General features: G+C 42.1%; 1 long non-coding RNA gene across 1 annotated transcript in view; it reads right to left on the reverse strand.

Moving 5' to 3' along the window:
• Positions 1-7,794, reverse strand: part of LOC135578596 (uncharacterized) — a 34,875-nt gene extending 27,081 nt beyond the window's left edge. The window contains exons 1-2 of the long non-coding RNA XR_010470432.1: positions 6,952-7,794; positions 4,571-4,683 (exon numbers count right to left, since the gene is read on the reverse strand). This is a non-coding gene — a long non-coding RNA (uncharacterized LOC135578596). The remainder of the gene's footprint in view (positions 1-4,570; positions 4,684-6,951) is intronic.
• Between the last annotated feature and the right edge of the window lie 9,870 nt (positions 7,795-17,664).

The following is a 17,664-nucleotide window of genomic DNA, read 5'->3' on the forward strand; positions in this document are numbered from 1 at the left end:
CTGCATCTTGAAGCAGCTCAGTCCAGCTGGCATCACACCGTACTCTCTGCATTGATCAGCAGAGAGCCTGCCTGAGGTCTTCTGCTCTACAGTCAGAATTGCCACTAGCTTCTTTTCCCACTCTGGCACACTCTAAATTTATTTTCTTAAAGCCAAATCTACATATGTTCTATATTTTTGCCTTTACTCTTGAACTGGCTAGACTGGCTGTATGTGCGGTAACCTGTCACACAGAATCACAGAATCACAGTAAATACCCTGAGATACTAATCCCTGAGATATTAATTATAGTTTACACTGGGGAAAGCTATATATGACTGCAAAGAGTTTAAGTTCAGCTCTTCCCCTGAGGTTTTGTCAAGTGACCAGCAGCTGGGGCTGGTGGGGCACCAGGCCTGCCTGGGGATTTGCTTCTCCAGCTGGTAGAGAAGGTGGGCAAGGATGACAGCTCTGGCCACTGACACTTGTAACCCCAGGCGTCCACTGCATGCTCAGCCCCCAGCCTGTGGGCAGCATGGCACTGGCATGTCTTGTGAAGCTCCTGCTCCTGGGTCTTCCCTTCCCACAGCCCTCTGACAGATGGGATGACTGATAGCTCTCGGCTGTTTGTGTATTTTGGTATGCACCGCAGAAATTTCACCATCCTGATCTGGTGACTCAGACCACGTATGTCTTGATAACTGGGGATGTTCAGTGACCCCTGAAGAGAGGGAATAATCTAATTAGGTTCTCACTACTCATAAATTTGCAATAGTCACAGAAAACTTAAAAAACTGAGTATTTCCAGCTGGGTTTCATATCCCTGGAAGATAACTGCATAAATGTTTGGATATTGGTCTTCTAATTAGATATATACTTGCTTGAATCCATTCCATTGTGGGAAAAAAAAGAAAAACAAAGCAAAGCAAAACAAAAAAGAAAACCCACACTTGTAAAAATTGGTCTTGAGTGATAGCTTGTTTCATATTTACAGTTGAGTTACCAGATGAAGATTCCTGTAAAACCTACTCCAGTCCCAATTTTTATCCAACAAAGAAGGGCCAAGCCCTGTGGGTCTTTGAATACCAAGGGTTAATTCAAAATGAGCATGAATAAAGAATGTCTTGTGTTTATACTTACAAATAAAAGCATGAATACCTTTGGTTTAACCTTTCTGTAACCTCTGACTCACAATGGGCTTCTGTTGGCACCCAAATGCTGGAACAGAAAAGCTTTCCTCCATGGCAGTGACATTGCCTCTGATTCCTGTAGTCTTGTGCCACAGATTCACATTTCAGAAGAACATGACATAACTCTTACTGTACATGCTACGAGGCCACCCCATTCGTATTTACTACATTTCTGTAAAAGAAAATGGGCAATGGTTTTGTCTTTAGCTGTCTCTTTTTACTGGCTTCTTAACTTTGACAGCTTTCACCACTTGGGGCCTAAGAGGCTTCTTATAACTGACAGAGGGCAAGTCCAGCTCTTTTTTTTCCATGAGCCCATACAGCGCAGGTCGCACTTGGTTATCTCTGACAGTGTTATGAAAGTTCAGCAAGGCTAAACACTGGTCAACTACTTATGGGCTTTTTTGGCTCAGCAAGTAAATCCTTCAACAGTTCTGCTCACTTACTCTGCTATCGCCTTAGAATAACTTTTGGCCTAGACAAGAAGGTTTTTCACAACCCTATGCTTTTGCAAGCACAAAATCCTGAGTGTTTCAGGTGCTTTTTTTCCAGAGCCCACATGATACAACAGGTGATGTAGCTTCTTTATGTATGATGGTTTTTACCTTTCCAAAATCAGAATACAACTGAGAGAGTAAAGGATTCTAAAGACTACAGCAATATAGATAATAAATAACCATCTCACCCTACCACATACTCAGGAAAGCAGGCTGGTTGTTGTTGCTACTTCTTCTTGGGGAACACCCACTCCTCCTCCAGAGCACTGAGTGACCACGGATACAAACCTAGATCTATTGAGGGATATTGTTAAGGGGAAATTCAGACTATGATCCCTTTAGCCCAAATTAATCTCCCTTAAACTCCTGTTTAGTCTCCGTGCACCTTTTGACCAAAGAACTTTTGGGGTCCAGCAAGAGCTAGAAAGCCTGTGATTTAGACACGGCAATGAAATTTAGGTCAAATGAGGATTTTTTTGCCGTGAAGTTCGGAAGTGAAATTCTCACCAGGATGAGGAAATTTGACCTTGACAATAAACACTCATCAGCAGTCTTGCTTCCCTCTCCATGAGCAGCATTCTTGGATCTGGGCAACAGGTTTGCACATTGCTAAGGACATGAAGGAGAGGGTTTCTGCAGCCTTATTAGTACCTACAGTATTTCTTTGGCATAGTGAAAGCTTTTTGTATGCACTGAAAATGGAATATCTCTTTTACTTATTATATCCCACCTTCAGAGTTTACCATGGCTCTGCACACTTACGAATCTCTGAATCATCCCAAAGTCAAAATATTCAGATCCTTTTCCATAGTGTGCAACCAGACCTGAGCATTGTACCTGTTGTTTCTGCAGCTCACTCCCAGTCACTGGAAACTCTCAGCTGGAGTCAAATTCTGTTGAAGACCATCCATGGATCAATACATTTCAGATATTTTACTCTATTAATATGGCTTTCCTTTCTTTCCATTTTTCTTTCCTCCTCCTTCTTCAAGCTGTTGCAGTTTCTCAGATGTTTCTACAATCTTCCTTCTTCGACCCGCCTCCTATCCCAGCTGGCATGCCCAGTAGCCTGTCTGCCAGCTTCCATTTGTCCTTCCCTCTCTCTCTATTGCCCATTCCTTGTGGGACACTCCATTTTCTCCCAGCACATCTTTTATCATCTTTATGCTGGTGGCTACTAAATCTTCTCTTCCCCAAATCAATTCCCTTTGGCTCAGGTTCAAATCTCTGATACTGCCTTACTGACATCTTGCCAGTCCCTCATGCTAGCCAACAAGAACAGGCCTGTTGCCCTGCCTGTGCTATCTTCATTCTCTCAGACTTTCCTCTGTGTAGAATTTCTACAGTGTGGACCTTTTTCATCCTCCTCACAGTCAATAGCCTTGTCTTCAATTTCACACCCACTTCATCTGAAATTACTCTATAGCTGTGCTGTCACATGTTGGTCAGACTTCTGAGAGGTGTGGATTCCATCTCCATCTGTGTGACATTAGTTGTCTCCCAAGTAGTGGCTTTGAGGTCAGGTGGCAGTCTAGATAAAAGCCCAGCTCCCAGCCCAATGTGGGGAAGATGCACAGACTCTCCTTAGGGTCTACACTGAGGGGGAAACATTTGAGAAAGCACCAGGAAGAAGAGCTCTTCAGCCCAACTATATACCAACAATATTGGAAACACAATGAAGCTGGAGGAAAGTTCGCTTGATATAAGCCATTGTCTAAACTGTGGTGGTTATGTACAAAACCAGATCCCCCACATGTATGTTCCACTTAGAAGGATATGTGTCCGGGTTTAGGGTTTTATAAGTGAAAACGGATTTGGAAGAAGGATGTCACATAAGGTTTGGTTTTGTTACAGTCCTCTGTACTCCTGTCTCACCCCTCTTCAACCTACTGAAGAGCAGAGCTCATCCTCCTTTTCCACAGCCTGTACATGCTCCCTTTCCTGCTTGAGGAGACCCCATGCTTGCATGAAAATCTCAGATATGCCCATTCTTTCTTTTGAATGCTCTTTTCATAGCCTCAAACACATCCTTTGTATCTTCTGATTTTCTCGCTTCTGTTTTGACCCACACTACTAATACCAGCTGCTTTACTGACTGCTTTTACCTTCTTATAAAAATGGTTTTAAAATGTAAAAAAAAAAAAATCAAAATCTATATTAAAAAATTGTTATCAACCAAAATGCAGCAAATTCATTTTACCCTAGTTCATTAGGAAAGACAAAGTTAACATTTTCTTCATTATTTTCATCGTTTCTGCCTCATAACAGAAGCCACTGATTAATTTCAATAAAATCTGGCGGGTGTAAAGAAACCTCAAAATATTAAGCTTCAAGAACTTTGAAATTTTAAGTAATGCAGCTGAAGCTATAATTTCCGTGACTGTGATATCAGAAGCTAAAGTGAGGAAAATGACCCTAAACAGTCTTTCTACCTATGGAAAAGCTGCAATAAGAGCTGACCATCTCTCAGATCATATACTATTTTAATAATACTTAGGTTTCAATTTCCTACCTTTAAGCCATCTGTGTCATTAATTTGGTCTTTTTCACCTCATTTTCAGGGAAAACACTGATTTCACCTGTTGTAGGTTTTTATATTCCCTTTCAAAAGCCAAATATCTGGTCATCCCAACAGTCTTGTGATGAGTTTGTCATGCATCAAGCTGCACAAACTCACAAACTCGGCCTACAATTTTTAAACCATTCACATACTGATCTATTGTTTCTGCAGGAGTCTGATATCTGGTAATAAAATAAAAAAAATAAAAAAAAAAAAAGAGAGACATCCAAATGTCACATATATTTCTTGGGGCTGAAATACTTCTGGAACTGATCCATCAGTACAGTTAACTTTGTGTTATCCTTTTACATTACAGAGCTGAGAGTACTTCCAATACATCATACCCAATCACGTGAAGGAAAGCAGATGCTTGTCATTTCTTTCCTCACCATCTTGCTGGTACATAAATACCACTCAAGTAAATGTCTCCTCTTTCTTCCGTGCTGGGATAAGACCTCTGAAAAAAAAAAAAAAAAAAAAATAAAAAGGCTTGTCAGGGTGCCATGTGTCTGCTATTTTCACCATCAGTCCAGTGCAATAACAATCCAGCTGTGCTGGGGTCAGATACACTTTGTGCAAGAACAAAGGCAAGGCATGAACTAACATGGTGTTTGCAGTTTCTCTAGTCAGGAGCACAACTAAGAGAGTGAAGTCCTTGACATAAATCAGAGTACCATGTAAACTGTTCCAACCTGTTTGATCTGGTACATTGCAACAGTCACATATATCAGTATAATGTTTGCCTATTCTAGAAAACCAAATCACGCAAGAAAAAAGACCCTTGAGAGCTAGGGCTGCAAACACACTGTCAAATATTCAGCACAGGAAGACACCATCGTGTTTAGCATTGTGGCAGCTGGTCAGCCTGTGGGCTTAACCACAACCAGCTGATGTGATGTTAAATACAACAGTCCCTGTCTATGTTCAATGTTTAGCAGCGTGTTTAGCATTGTCTTAGTTACCAAGATTCCTCGGGGTTGTGTTTTATCATGATGCAATTTTCCAGTATGGAAGAGCTCCAGAAGGCTAGCATTTTACAACCACTGGAACATAATTCAGAACATAAAGTGTCAAAGAGGAACAGACAGGTTTAGTCAGTATGCTTGGCTTGCAGCTATTGAACAGATCTTCCTCCTACACATTATATTGCCACAGGTGCAATCCTGGGCAGAGAGGTCCTTTGTTTAGGAAGGAGGCAATGGCAGCAGGTATTTTCCCCCACAGGATCCTCCATTCTGGAGCAGCCTCTGCCCTCTTTGTATAAAAACCCTCAAATTCCCCAACTTGGGGGCATTCTGGCAAGATGCACCTCTTTTCTTAGTTTTTATTGGAGATGACAGGTTGAGTGAATCAAGATAGCAAGTTGAGGAAGCCTCTTGCTTTGGAACAGGAATTGTTGCAGTAGAGCAAACTAAGATATCTTGAATTTGTATCCATATTTGTGTGTATATTTAAAATAATTACCCAAGTGTGTGGAGTCACCCTGATGGTTGCTTTTTATATAAACATGGAGAAAAAGCAAAAGATAAACATCCTACATCATCATATAATGTCTCTAGTTCGAATTCTCTACTGAGCCTCTTCCCAAATATTTAAAGAGCAGAACTATTCGATCACAAAATAAACTTCAGAGAAGTTTTGACTTGGGTTGACAAGTAAGTTTTGCATCTAGCTTCCTTTATCTATTAGGAAATAAAGTTAGTCTTGGATCAGGACATTCCTGAACTTTCAGAAATTATGAGTATGATTCAAATAAGGTGTTGGACCTATATCTCCTCCAGTTTTCTTCACCTGGAGGGATGGGCCCAAAGGTGATGGGTTCTCAGATTCTTGGGAGTTGCAATGCAGTGGGTTGCAATGGGTCCTCAGATTCTTGACACAGGCTTCTTAATGAACACTGAATCTCTTCTGCCAAACATTGCAAAAACTGTCCAACTTTGCAAAAGTAAAACTCCAAACAGCTATTTCTTGTGCCCCTCTTTTTTAAAACAAACAATGGAGACTCTGGGGGAGAAGAATCCATGTTCCTGAAATATTGAAGTTAACTAAAACATGCAAAGTTAGGGAACACAAAAATAAGGCACCTTTCACTAATGGCATGTCATCTCATAAAGGTGATTCAAACTTCAGTGAAAACAAGTTATCTTAGAAACATGTTTTATAAAAAATCACTGAAAAAGCATTGTTTTTTGGAAAAATATTTTCTGCCCTCATTTGTTGTCATACTGAATATGCACAACAGGACAAAGCAAAACAAAATTCTAATGACTCTGACATTTTCTGGCTTTTGAGTAAAATAGGCCAAATGATATCTTGTGGCTTGATCCAAAGCCTACAAATGACAGTGGAAAGTTCCCCATTCACTGTATCAGATGTAAGATCAGGCCTTACTATTTTAGTGCAGGGCAAAGCAAAATGTAGATAAATTATTACCTTACTCTCTTGAGACTAGCTCCATTAATTGGGCTTGTAAGGCTCAGGAACAGATATTTACATATTTTAAGAGATTCCCTATGAATTGCTTTGCTCACTACTCTCCTAACTCTACTTTTGGTTGTTTCTTTAGGAAAAAGACCACTTTTCATGTACTTCTGCCAAAAATGTTTTACTTTGGGCAGCTCTTTTTGAAAATCTTGACTGTCAGACAGTCGTATGATGCAGATACAGCAAATTGTCTGTTCCATTTTGGTCCCATTCAGCAAGCCGGCTGCCAGATAAGACTTACCACAGTGCTTTTGTCACTTGTACATCTACGTCAATGTGGCTGCAAATTCTGGAAACCCGAGCCATGAAGATGATCGCTTGTGAAGAGCAATGACGTTTCATGTTTTTCAGCAGGGGACAAGTCAGACAGGAGCAAGCTGAGAGAACCAGCCACCCTTGGCACTGGTAAGAATAGGTCCTGCAAGGAGAGAAAAGGAGTCTGTAGGCGAAGTTCTGGTTTTCTTTTGTTTTGCTTAATTAGCTTCCCAGACAATTACGTGAAGACAATATCTGATTTATCGAGCAATTGAGATATTATCAAGGCTTCTATCACAGCACCATCATGTATACTATGGTGTATATAAAGGATATCATCTCAGGGGCAGTTTCAGTAAGTGAAAGGGTTGGAAGCTATGTAAGGTAAACAGGGCTGTTGTGGTTTTTTTCCTGGCATACCCACACTTACAGCTGCCAAAAAGCAGGCAAACTTTTTCGTCTAAAAATAAAAAGTTATTATACTCTGTCTAACCAAGTCTACCCTTAACTACACCACTGCCTATCACAAAAGAGAAAGACAGATATGTATTTTGTGGTATTGTTTTTGGAAAGTTTCCGTTCAGGAGTCTGCAAGAATAATGTGGGTGTGTTGCTGGTGAAGAGCTTAGAGCTTAGTGTCTCTGTGAGTGTGAACTCACAGTCCTGTAGAGCACTGCACTATTATCTTTGCAGCTTTCTATGGGCACTGGACACGTAATTTTTATTCACCAAAATATCACTAAGTCTCTCTGAAGGCCCGATGCATCTGCACTGACATCTCTAGGAGCCTCTGCACAGACTCCAGTAGTGGCTAGGATCAAGTCCTTTGAAAAATGATTATCTTTCCCTAGGAGATCACCTGCGATTAGCAAAGCAAGAGTGTGTGCCCTTGCCTGCATATTCAACTATGTTTACATGTCCTCAGACTGGTCCCTGCAATTCTTCCACAGTTGCTCTGCCCGGACTTTTGCTGCATCACTAACAAGGACAAATTTTGGTCCAACTTTTGGTCTTCTGTGCAGTTTTCAATAGGGATGATATCATAAGGCTTGTGAACAGAAAGAGCAGGAGTGTCAGCATGGCTGATTTGCTGAGGTGTTTCTGGCTGAAGACCAAACTTCTAGCCTGTCTTCATTACGCATGTACAGGAGCAGGTCTGAGCACCATCAAAGAGTGTTTCACATCTGTTTCTCAAATGATGAATGAATAGCCTCTTACACTAGACTAAATTTTAAATTGATCTTGCCTCTGGTACTGGCTTACTGCATGATCCTGCAGAATTCACTCCATCTCTACATGCCTCTATTTCTCACCTCATCCTTCTATACCTTACCAGTTGAGCTGTTCAGCTGCAGGGGCCAGGGTTTGGGTATCACAGGGTCCCTAATGTGTTTATGGTATTCAGCCTCAACTGCCATTTGAAAATCTTGGCACCGTCACAACACAAAGATAACAGCCCAATGTGGGCATTATTGGGCCTTTGGGTTTTAATGGCAGGCTGTCGTGGTTTAACCCCAGCTAGCAACTAAGACCACAATAGCTACTCACTCACTCCTTCTCCCCCTGAGTGGGATAGGGGAGAGAACTAAAATGGAAGGGAGAAACTCATGGGTTGAAATAAAAACAGTTTAATGAGACACAATAATAATAATAATATACTACTAATAGTAATTATTTATATAAAATAAAAGATACGCATTTCAATCCCCCATGAAATTCTAGTTGTGCCAAACATCCAGGCCCAGAGAGGAGAGAACCTTGGGCCTGACAGCCCGCCCCATTGAGAGGGAACAAAAAGGCAAAAGGCAGAAATGCCTAAAAGCCATCTGCAAAACAGCCGAACAGCTAAAGGCTGAAACTGACACTGAAGTGGAATGGAACTAACTGAACTAGCCAGAAAACCAGAAGTAACCAGCCAGGAAAGCCAACTCCAGTTATATACCAAGCATGATGCTAATGGTAGGCAATATTTCATTGATCAACCTAGATGTCAGTCTGGGTGCTGTCATGCCTCTGCCTTGCTCCCACCAATTTGCACCTGCAGCTGGACAGCTGAAGAAGCCCCTGGTTTCCCTGACAACAGCCAAGATATCAGTGACTTCTAACATTCCTTTCATACCAAATTCCAAACACTAGAAAGCTACTGGAAGAAAATATTAACTCTGCCCCAGGAAGAAGCAGTGTTATCTCATTATTCTTAAAGTAAATCTAAACAAAAGGCCATGCTAGCTACAAAGGAGAAAATATTCTAACTGCATAAAGAAAATTAATGCAATTTTACTTAAAGCGCTACAGAGGCTTTAGTCCCACAGTAGAAGAAGGGATCCTGGGTGTGCGCTTTCTTTGCACTAGCAACTGAATTCTCTGTGTGCTGCTTCTGACTCATACAGATAGGTTTTAAAACCAGAATTTACAACATGGGATGCTTATAGTTGTTATAGTGTGCCTGGCTGCACACTCTTAACTTCTTGCATGCTCTACAAAAGTATCCTAAGCAAGGGCATATTCAACTTCTGCTTGTTCAACACACTGGCAGCTTGTCAGGGTCCCAAACAATTTGAATTAATTAACTAGCACAGCTACATTATCCATCTGGGAGCCCTCCAGGCTTCAGGTTCCAATATGCTCTGTTTTATCATGATAACAGGAAACATCCCTTAGTCACAATAGGGCACCACATTGTGGGGTTTGGGCTCCATAGGCTCATCTCAGTAATTAAAATGAGAGAACAGCCACAAGACACCACATAGCACTTCCTGGGTGACACTGACCTATGGACAGCAAACTGTGTCACATCAGATCTAAAAGAAAGTCTGCTTTGCATCTGTGTTGTGTGTAAATTAAGACACTTCTAGGTGCATTTTCCACAGTGAAACCAAGCAACAAACAGAACAATGCAGCAATATTGACTTTCCTCAGGCAGAGAAGGTGTGTATCTGCATCATGCAGCAACACCTAAGTTAGCTAAAAATCAACCAGTCCAAGAAGCATCAAGCTCAGTCTGGGCTCATTGACCTAGTCTGGGATGAAGAACTGCATCTGCCACCCCGTCCTTACCCTTCAGAGCTGGGAGACATGTGCAGGAGGCCACACAGGCTATGTCTACACCATTTTCAATATAATTTGTTGGTCAAAGTCTTCCATAACTGCTTCATCTCCTCATGGCCTTTGCAAGGTTTCTACACAGCCTTTCTGCTTTACTCCCCAGGAATTAAGGCAGCATCTTTTCTGCTCCAGCTTTCCCAAGAAGATGGAAAGAGCACAGAGATAACAGATCTGATTACCCTCCTCTCTTTCAAAACAGAGGAGTCTCATCATCCCCTGTTTATACATAACTGGGACATTGCAGGGTAACTCAGGGAACAAGTAATTTCCTGCTGTAACAGTCAACACTGTCCCTAAACTTGCACACTGACACCAGACTGTTGGGCCCTTTTTTTCTTTTTCACACCCTTCTGAGACACAGTAACAAAACCTTTTTAATTTCCTCCTATGGAGAAAACACATTTTTTTTTTTAATACCTCATTAATCACATAACATTCATTTTGCTTTGACTTAATCAAACATGATACAAAAGACAACAAAACCAAACTGGGGTATCTACATCCTTAGTATGTGGAGGCACATAAATTTTCCTGCTGGTTCTCTCAATCCTTAAAGGAAGAAGAAGACACCTTGCTTAAGAATATGTAATCGGCCCAGGAGGAGTCCAATGTCCCTGCAGAATCAGCAGAACGATGGAAGAACCAAAGTCATCCTGAGTGGATCCCTCTCTGCCCCTCTTGGTTCCCACCCACCCCTCCCAGCAGCCCAGGCAGATGTGGTGGGCAGCTGTGCATAGGAAAGGTGAGAGCTGGATCTCAGCATTGTGTTTCCCGGCATTTCAGTTCCCTGATAGCAAAATGGCAATAACTACACAGAGGCTTCTTGGATAGTTTGTTATTTGGATCATCAATTATTTAGAGGAGATTGCGTATGTTTCTAAAACTTTTGGGTTACTAACCAAAAATACTGTGCAAATTTCTGAGTTGGAGTCAAGCACAGAATTTATGTGACTGGCAGAATATGCACAAAAATGCTCATGGAGATAGCAAAAAAATCCCACCCCAACAACGCAAAGAACGGTTGCAATTCTAACCCTGGGATAACCTGCAAGTTTCATGTATTCTCTTTGAGTAAACCTTTCCTATTATATCTGTCCATGTTGCAAAAAATGGTCACTCTTTCCAGGAAAAATTCTCCTTTGCTAACAGAATTTTGGGAAGCATTCAGGCAAAAAGACTGAAACAAAATTAAAGGAGCACTGAAACGTCCGCCAACCCCCAAGCCATAGGTACAACTGCCTTTTCCAACTGCTATTGGTTCTCTAGAGAGTGTCCTGTTCCATAAATGAATAACATCTTCCTTGTAAATATGCTATTTATATTTTGGCAGGCCACAACTATCTTCCTACATCTGGACTGCCCCAAGCCATGGCAAAGACACAACATTTTTTCTGAGTTTCACCTACTGCCACACTTCTGGGGTGCAACATTGCTTTCTCATTGCATTTTACAGGTCACCATTAGCACAATGGGGTAATAAAATATTAGCCAATTATCACAGACAAGAAGGTCTGTCTCACAAAGCCTTTTCCACACTCGGAATGCCACAGGTTTAATTAAAGGTGTATTTTAAAATCAAATTAGTTAAGCCAGTGCAAACACTGGAATCCATTTAAAGTTAGTTTGTATTGATTTAACTTAATCTGATCAGGAAATGACTTAAACTAAATTGATACAGAGCAGATTTAAGTCAGTTGAAGTGACCGCATCTTGCATCAGTTTAACTAAATCATTTTAAAACCAGTCTTGTGTGGACAATATCCCACCATTGTGCCAAGGAGCATGAGCTAAAAAGGTGAATGAAATAACCAGATAAAGGAATGACACTTAAGACCTGATTCAGCATTGCGATACTTCAGTGTAATTCTACTGCTGTAGAGTTGTAATTGGCTACACTTGTAGTGAAACTCAGAATGGAGCACAGTTTGACAGTGCTTCCTCTAAGAATTTTGTAAGGTTTCCAGCCCTAAAACAGGATAAGCTATTTTGGGCATATTTTTTTAAACAACCCTGGCAGTAGTTCTCAGATACACTAATTTCCTGAGTTGTATATTCATTTTTCCATTTTTATTTAAAATTTCTGAAAACTTCTATCATTTCAGACCCAGAGAAAACAATAATATTAAACCTTACTTGACTTCTTTTAAGAATTATTGCTTTCTAACCAGGGTTGACAGTCTTTCCCTTCTTATACAAATGAAGTAAGCTCATTTTTATAAACAGTGCATTGCCATCTGAGAGCTGCTCTTTTAATTCTGCATAGGAAAGAAAGAAAAGGGCAGGGGAAAGGAAAAGGATATTGCACTTTCAAATAAAGTTCCCCAAAATTAAATCCTTCAGAAGCTTAAGGTCTGAGAGAGGTTTCTCGTGGTGCTTTTATATTGTAAATACTGAGGTTTTAGGTTACTGACATAAGATTTAGTCACCAATAGAGCTAATTTATAAAACATATGAGAATGCTGAAACAGCTGCAGTACTACATATGAGTCACTTGAACCACTGCAGAGATGTGAACACTAAGGTAGGAGTGTTGTTGCTCTTCAAGCTTACTGAGGTGCCTTGTTGTTGGGTATACTGCCAGGCCAAAAAATGAATAATATCTGCTAGCCTGATAATAAACACTATGCTGCAGAAAACCAAGTAAGGCACATCAGTGACTTGCTAAAACAAATGGTCACCAGTATGCGTGGGTTAAATAGCCCTTCCAGCACTGTGGGCAGGCAACGGGAGCAGGTGCTTTGGAGTCAGATGTGTGTGTTGAGGCGTCTGTCCTGGTGACCTGCACTGAGACAGAGGAACAGGACATTTGTTCAGCAGAGCTGAGGCCAGCAGAGATGGGCAGGAAGATGAACATAATATTGACAAATAGGGCTTTTTGGAGGCTTCACTGTGAATCAGCACAGATGGCTCTTTCATCCACACCCTAGCAAAAATGGTGATTTGCGGCTGGAGGCAGCAAGCATGTTGCCATGAATTATGGCAGTTTAAGAAGCTCACATTTGTAATTGGGAGCTGGTAATTATTTACCATGAAATGTGATCATTACTGTCAGGTGATGATGACATTCCCCTGCTTTATGCATTCAGTAACTTTCTAAAGACTGCATGAACTCTTTGCGGGGCATGGAAGGAGGAGCACTGGCTTCCTTCCATCCCTGCTACCAAAACGGGTGTGTATTTTGGCAGCAGCGTTGCTTGGAATATTCTATGCAGATTAATGTAATTTCAACATCTACTATCCCAAGTGTGTGGTGGTGCCACTAAACATGCACGTTTGCCAACTGTGAAGTGCAGGCCGTGTCATTCAGCACAGGAGTGAAGTGATTCTTATCTGTCTCCCGTATGTGTACCTTTCAGATTAGCTGCGCTGAAATCAATGCATTACAAGGGTTTAAAACAAGCCGTGGTGGGAACAGGCCCAAGATTATCAGGCGATTTGGGGTGAGGAACTGTGATTGTTTGGTCATTAATAGTCAAGTGTCAAATAAAGATGCAGCATCACATCCCAGTTGCAACCACTCAGCCAGGTGCCTTCTCCATTCACACAAACATGGGAGCAGCTGGGAGGTGCCAGCAGGAGAAGGTCCTTCTCTGGGCCAAACAAAGCCAAACCTTCTCTCTCCAGTCACCACTCTCCCTAGTCAAGGGGTCCATTTTGTCTGGACCTGTGTGTAAAGAAAGCCCATGTTATGAAGTCTTGGGATGCAGGTCCTTCTGAAACTGTGTTGTCGCTGTTCCTTCTTTTTTGTCTAATTCATAAAAAATACATATGTCTACTCCCAGTGTTAATTCCCTCATTTATCACATTCTTTAGAAAAAAAACCCTTGGGTTTCAGGCAATAAATGCCTGCCTTCTGTTATTTTTCTTGTGTTCCTTGCGTGTTACCTGTGTATGTCATAAATTCAGCCTACTGCTGAGAATTTCTTGATTGCCCATAATATCAGCCATATAGATGTGCAGGAATGGATGCCTTTTCCATTCTTGCCTATTGCTTTTTTGCCAATGACCTTTTGAATTTCATCTCTTCATGCAAACATTTTCAGACTTGGGCAGAGGAACATCCTGAAAAGAGTATTCATGCCAAGAAAAAGAGACTAATTTTATTTTGCTGAATCATCAAGTCCCTCAGAAAAAACTACAGCCCTTATCCTGCAAGAAACTGCAGATGGACAAAACACAGAGGGATTTGCTCCTACACAGGTATAACTTGCCACAGCCTGGTCAGCCCAGCAGTGCCATTTTCCTTTGATCTTGGCCCACCCTCAGTGAAAACCTCTGCTCTTGGGGAATCCTGTTTTACCATCTGCCTTTGCTCCTGAGCAGCCCCATTCAGCCAGACACTCTGACAGGTATGTAAATATTCAGCTAACAGAGATGCTGACCTCCTCAGGGTGTAAGTCCCTTTCTTGAGTTATTCTTAATTCCCTGCACTAGATTTTTGCCTTTCCAAAACTGGTAGTGCCTTCATGAGACTGTGAAAAAGCAGAGGTAGGCAGACAGCCCAGGAGATCGGCCCTTGGTTTCCCAGGGACTGCACAACATGTCAGTTGCTGGATGGATGCTGTTATACATGCAAAAAGATTATTGTTCCATTCCCATAATTTTTAAATTTCTCCACCTGTATGGATTTTTTCAGGCACAACATTTCATATCCAGGTGGCTTCCTTTGTGTTTTCGCCATAATAAAATGGTATGAGGGAGCAGAGAAATAGATGCCATTGCCCCTAAAAATGTTGATTATTTTCAGATTGTATTTCATGAAGAAATATTCTAGTATATGCAAAGTGTGTTAGGAGGCAAACGGATGTGAGTCAGGGAGAAGAACTAGTATTTAAAACCCCAAAAAGAAAGAATTTGTTAGCAAAAATAAGATGTGAACTACTTCAAAAAGTACTTTCTGACTTCTTTTGCATTTTTAAGGCATAAGAGACTCCATCTCTTTTTCTCTTCATGTAATGTCTCTAGTTTTGCCATAAAGAGAAATTTCACTGTTGAAAGAATTCTCTGGAAAAAACTCTTTATGCCTGAACAGCTCCCAATAGATATGGAAACCAAGCAAGAAGGAATAGTCTTTATCCTGCTCATTTCTTTGCCTTGTTAACAAAGTGCTATGATGTCACCCTAACTGCTGCCCTTTTGATTTTCTCTCAGTGAATTTTACATGCAGGTGCCTGCTTTGCTGATGTAACCATGAAGCAGAGCATCCTCAGCTCCCAAGGCTCAGAGCCCCTCCTCTGCAGGCAGGCACTGCCTCACCCCAACACGAGGTTATCATCTGGAGCAAAAGTCTTTTCTGTGCATCCCCAGTGCTTGTGGAGAAGTGGGGACATGTTTCTGTACATAGAGTGGTTGCTAAATCTAATGGTGTGTTACTATGCAGACTTTCTGAACAGCTGTAGATTGCTATTCGTAAGACCCTGTTATTACTGGCTCATACTTTATTTTAGGGACATTAACCTGCCTGTATGTTTCTGCCGGTGCCTTACCAGTAACCTTCTGTACTATGCCAAGCTCAGGACTCCTCAGTAAAAGACTCTTTGTGAGACTTTGTTTTAAACTTTCTTCTTTTTTTTTTTTTTTTTTTAATTTCTACTTCTCTTTCCTGCCTTCTCCCATACCCTCTCTCTTTCTTCCTCTCTTTGGCTTTTACTTCTCTGTCTTTGCTTCTCTGTCAGAGAGGGCACCCCCCCCAGGAGCAGGGTAAGGACACATTGACTGTAAGCTCTGCACTGTCAGGACCCCTCCAACAGCCAGGTCTCCATCCACAGAAACAGCCTCTTCCTAAATTATGAATTAGGGCTCCAGCAACAAGACTCAGTTCAATTAATTCCTGGTGGACTGGAAAAGGAGCTGGTAACTAGACAAACCTCCTTGACCCACCGTCACCAGCTCTAACAACAGTCAGGATCTCAGGCTGAAATGGGGAAAGGTGTTTGATGCAAATACTGATATTTGCTGGATCGCTCCAGGATGCTCCATCCCACCGTCAGAGTTATAACCAACCTTATTCTTTGTTACATCTGGGAAGAAAGGGGAAGGGGAAGGGGAAGGGGAAGAAGGGGAAGGGGAAGGGGAAGAAGGGGAAGGGGAAGGGGAAGAAGGGGAAGGGGAAGAAGGGGAAGGGGAAGGGGAAGGGGAAGGGGAAGGGGAAGGGGAAGGGGAGGGGAGGGGAGGAGAGGGGAGGGGAGGAGAGGGGAGGGGAGGGGAGGGGAGGGGAGGGGAGGGAGGGGGAAGGGAAGGGAAGGGAAGGGAAGGGAAGGGAAGGGAAGGGAAGGGAAGGGAAGGGAAGGGAAGGGAAGGGAAGGGAAGGGAAGGGAAGGGAAGGGAAGGGAAGGGAAGGGAAGGGAAGGGAAGGGAAGGGAAGGGAAGGGAAGGGAAGGGAAGAGGAAGGGAAGGGAAGGGAAGGGAAGGGAAGGGAAGGGAAGGGAAGGGAAGGGAAGGGGAAGGGAAGGGAAGGGAAGGGAAGGGAAGGGAAGGGAAGGGAAGGAAGTCACAAAGTAAAGAAAGAAACATAAAAAGAAAGTGTGTGTTGCTATTAATGTATTTGCTGTCATTTTTTGTCCCTTTATAGTTCAGCCACACCATGGCGATCAACATTTTCCCTAGCTACCCAGGCTTCCACTGGGATTTTTTCACCCCCCAGACCATTCAGCACCTTTCTTTAAATCTTTTCATTGGAAAAAATTCTCTCCAAATTACAAATGATCTTTTTAGAGTATTTCTCCACCCAAGTGTAACCATGTGTGGTTGAACATGATAGAAAAATTATCTGGAAATAGGGTCCTGGGTAAGGTCCAGAGAATCATATCAAACCAGTAGTGCTTTCAGTTAGAAATTTGATGCTAAATGTACATGAGGGCCATGAGGCATTTGGTGTTGGACAGTTGTTTAACAGGAAAAAAATGTGAGGAGGCAGTAGGTCAAGAGGAATTAGACCCATTGTGCTGCTGACCTGTGGTGTACATGGAGAGTGTTGTTTCTCCTTCCTGTGCTTTTCTGTCATTTTCTGCTTTCCTCAACAAGAGTCCTAAAAACAGGGACATGCATGCTGCTTGTATATACATTGCCCAAAAGGTGCCATCCCAGAATAATGACTATATTGCAAACACAATATTGGTGCATCACCATATTGCAAATCAGTTTGCAAGCACAAATTTATCTTCTTGGGGTAAGAAGGGTAGAAGGGTGTGGATGGAGTAGAAAGGAGGGCACAGTCACCACGCTCTGGACACCCTCAGCTGACCAAGGAAAGCACGTGGAAAATCACACACACAGTGGGACTGTACACAGGATTTCCATCCCACAACCTTCATGCTGCTCTCTCTTGGGCTGGCCACGATCCTGTGACTGAACAGTACCAGTGGCAACGATCCCCCTGATCTCCAGGAATTTTCCCCACTACCAGGGGGTTTCCTTCTCACAGAATCATTGCCTTTCTCTTCCTGACCTCCCTTTTCCATTACCACCTCTTCTTGGGCAAATCTGCTTTGAGGAACACCAAGCCCCAGATTTGTCTATCTAAATAGTTTATGTGCAAAAGAACAAGATGCAATCAGTCTCCTAACAGGTGTCTCTGCCCCATATCTCTTTATTA

Source organism: Columba livia, chromosome 1, assembly GCF_036013475.1.
Source record: "Columba livia isolate bColLiv1 breed racing homer chromosome 1, bColLiv1.pat.W.v2, whole genome shotgun sequence".
Taxonomy (NCBI): Eukaryota; Metazoa; Chordata; class Aves; order Columbiformes; family Columbidae; genus Columba; species Columba livia.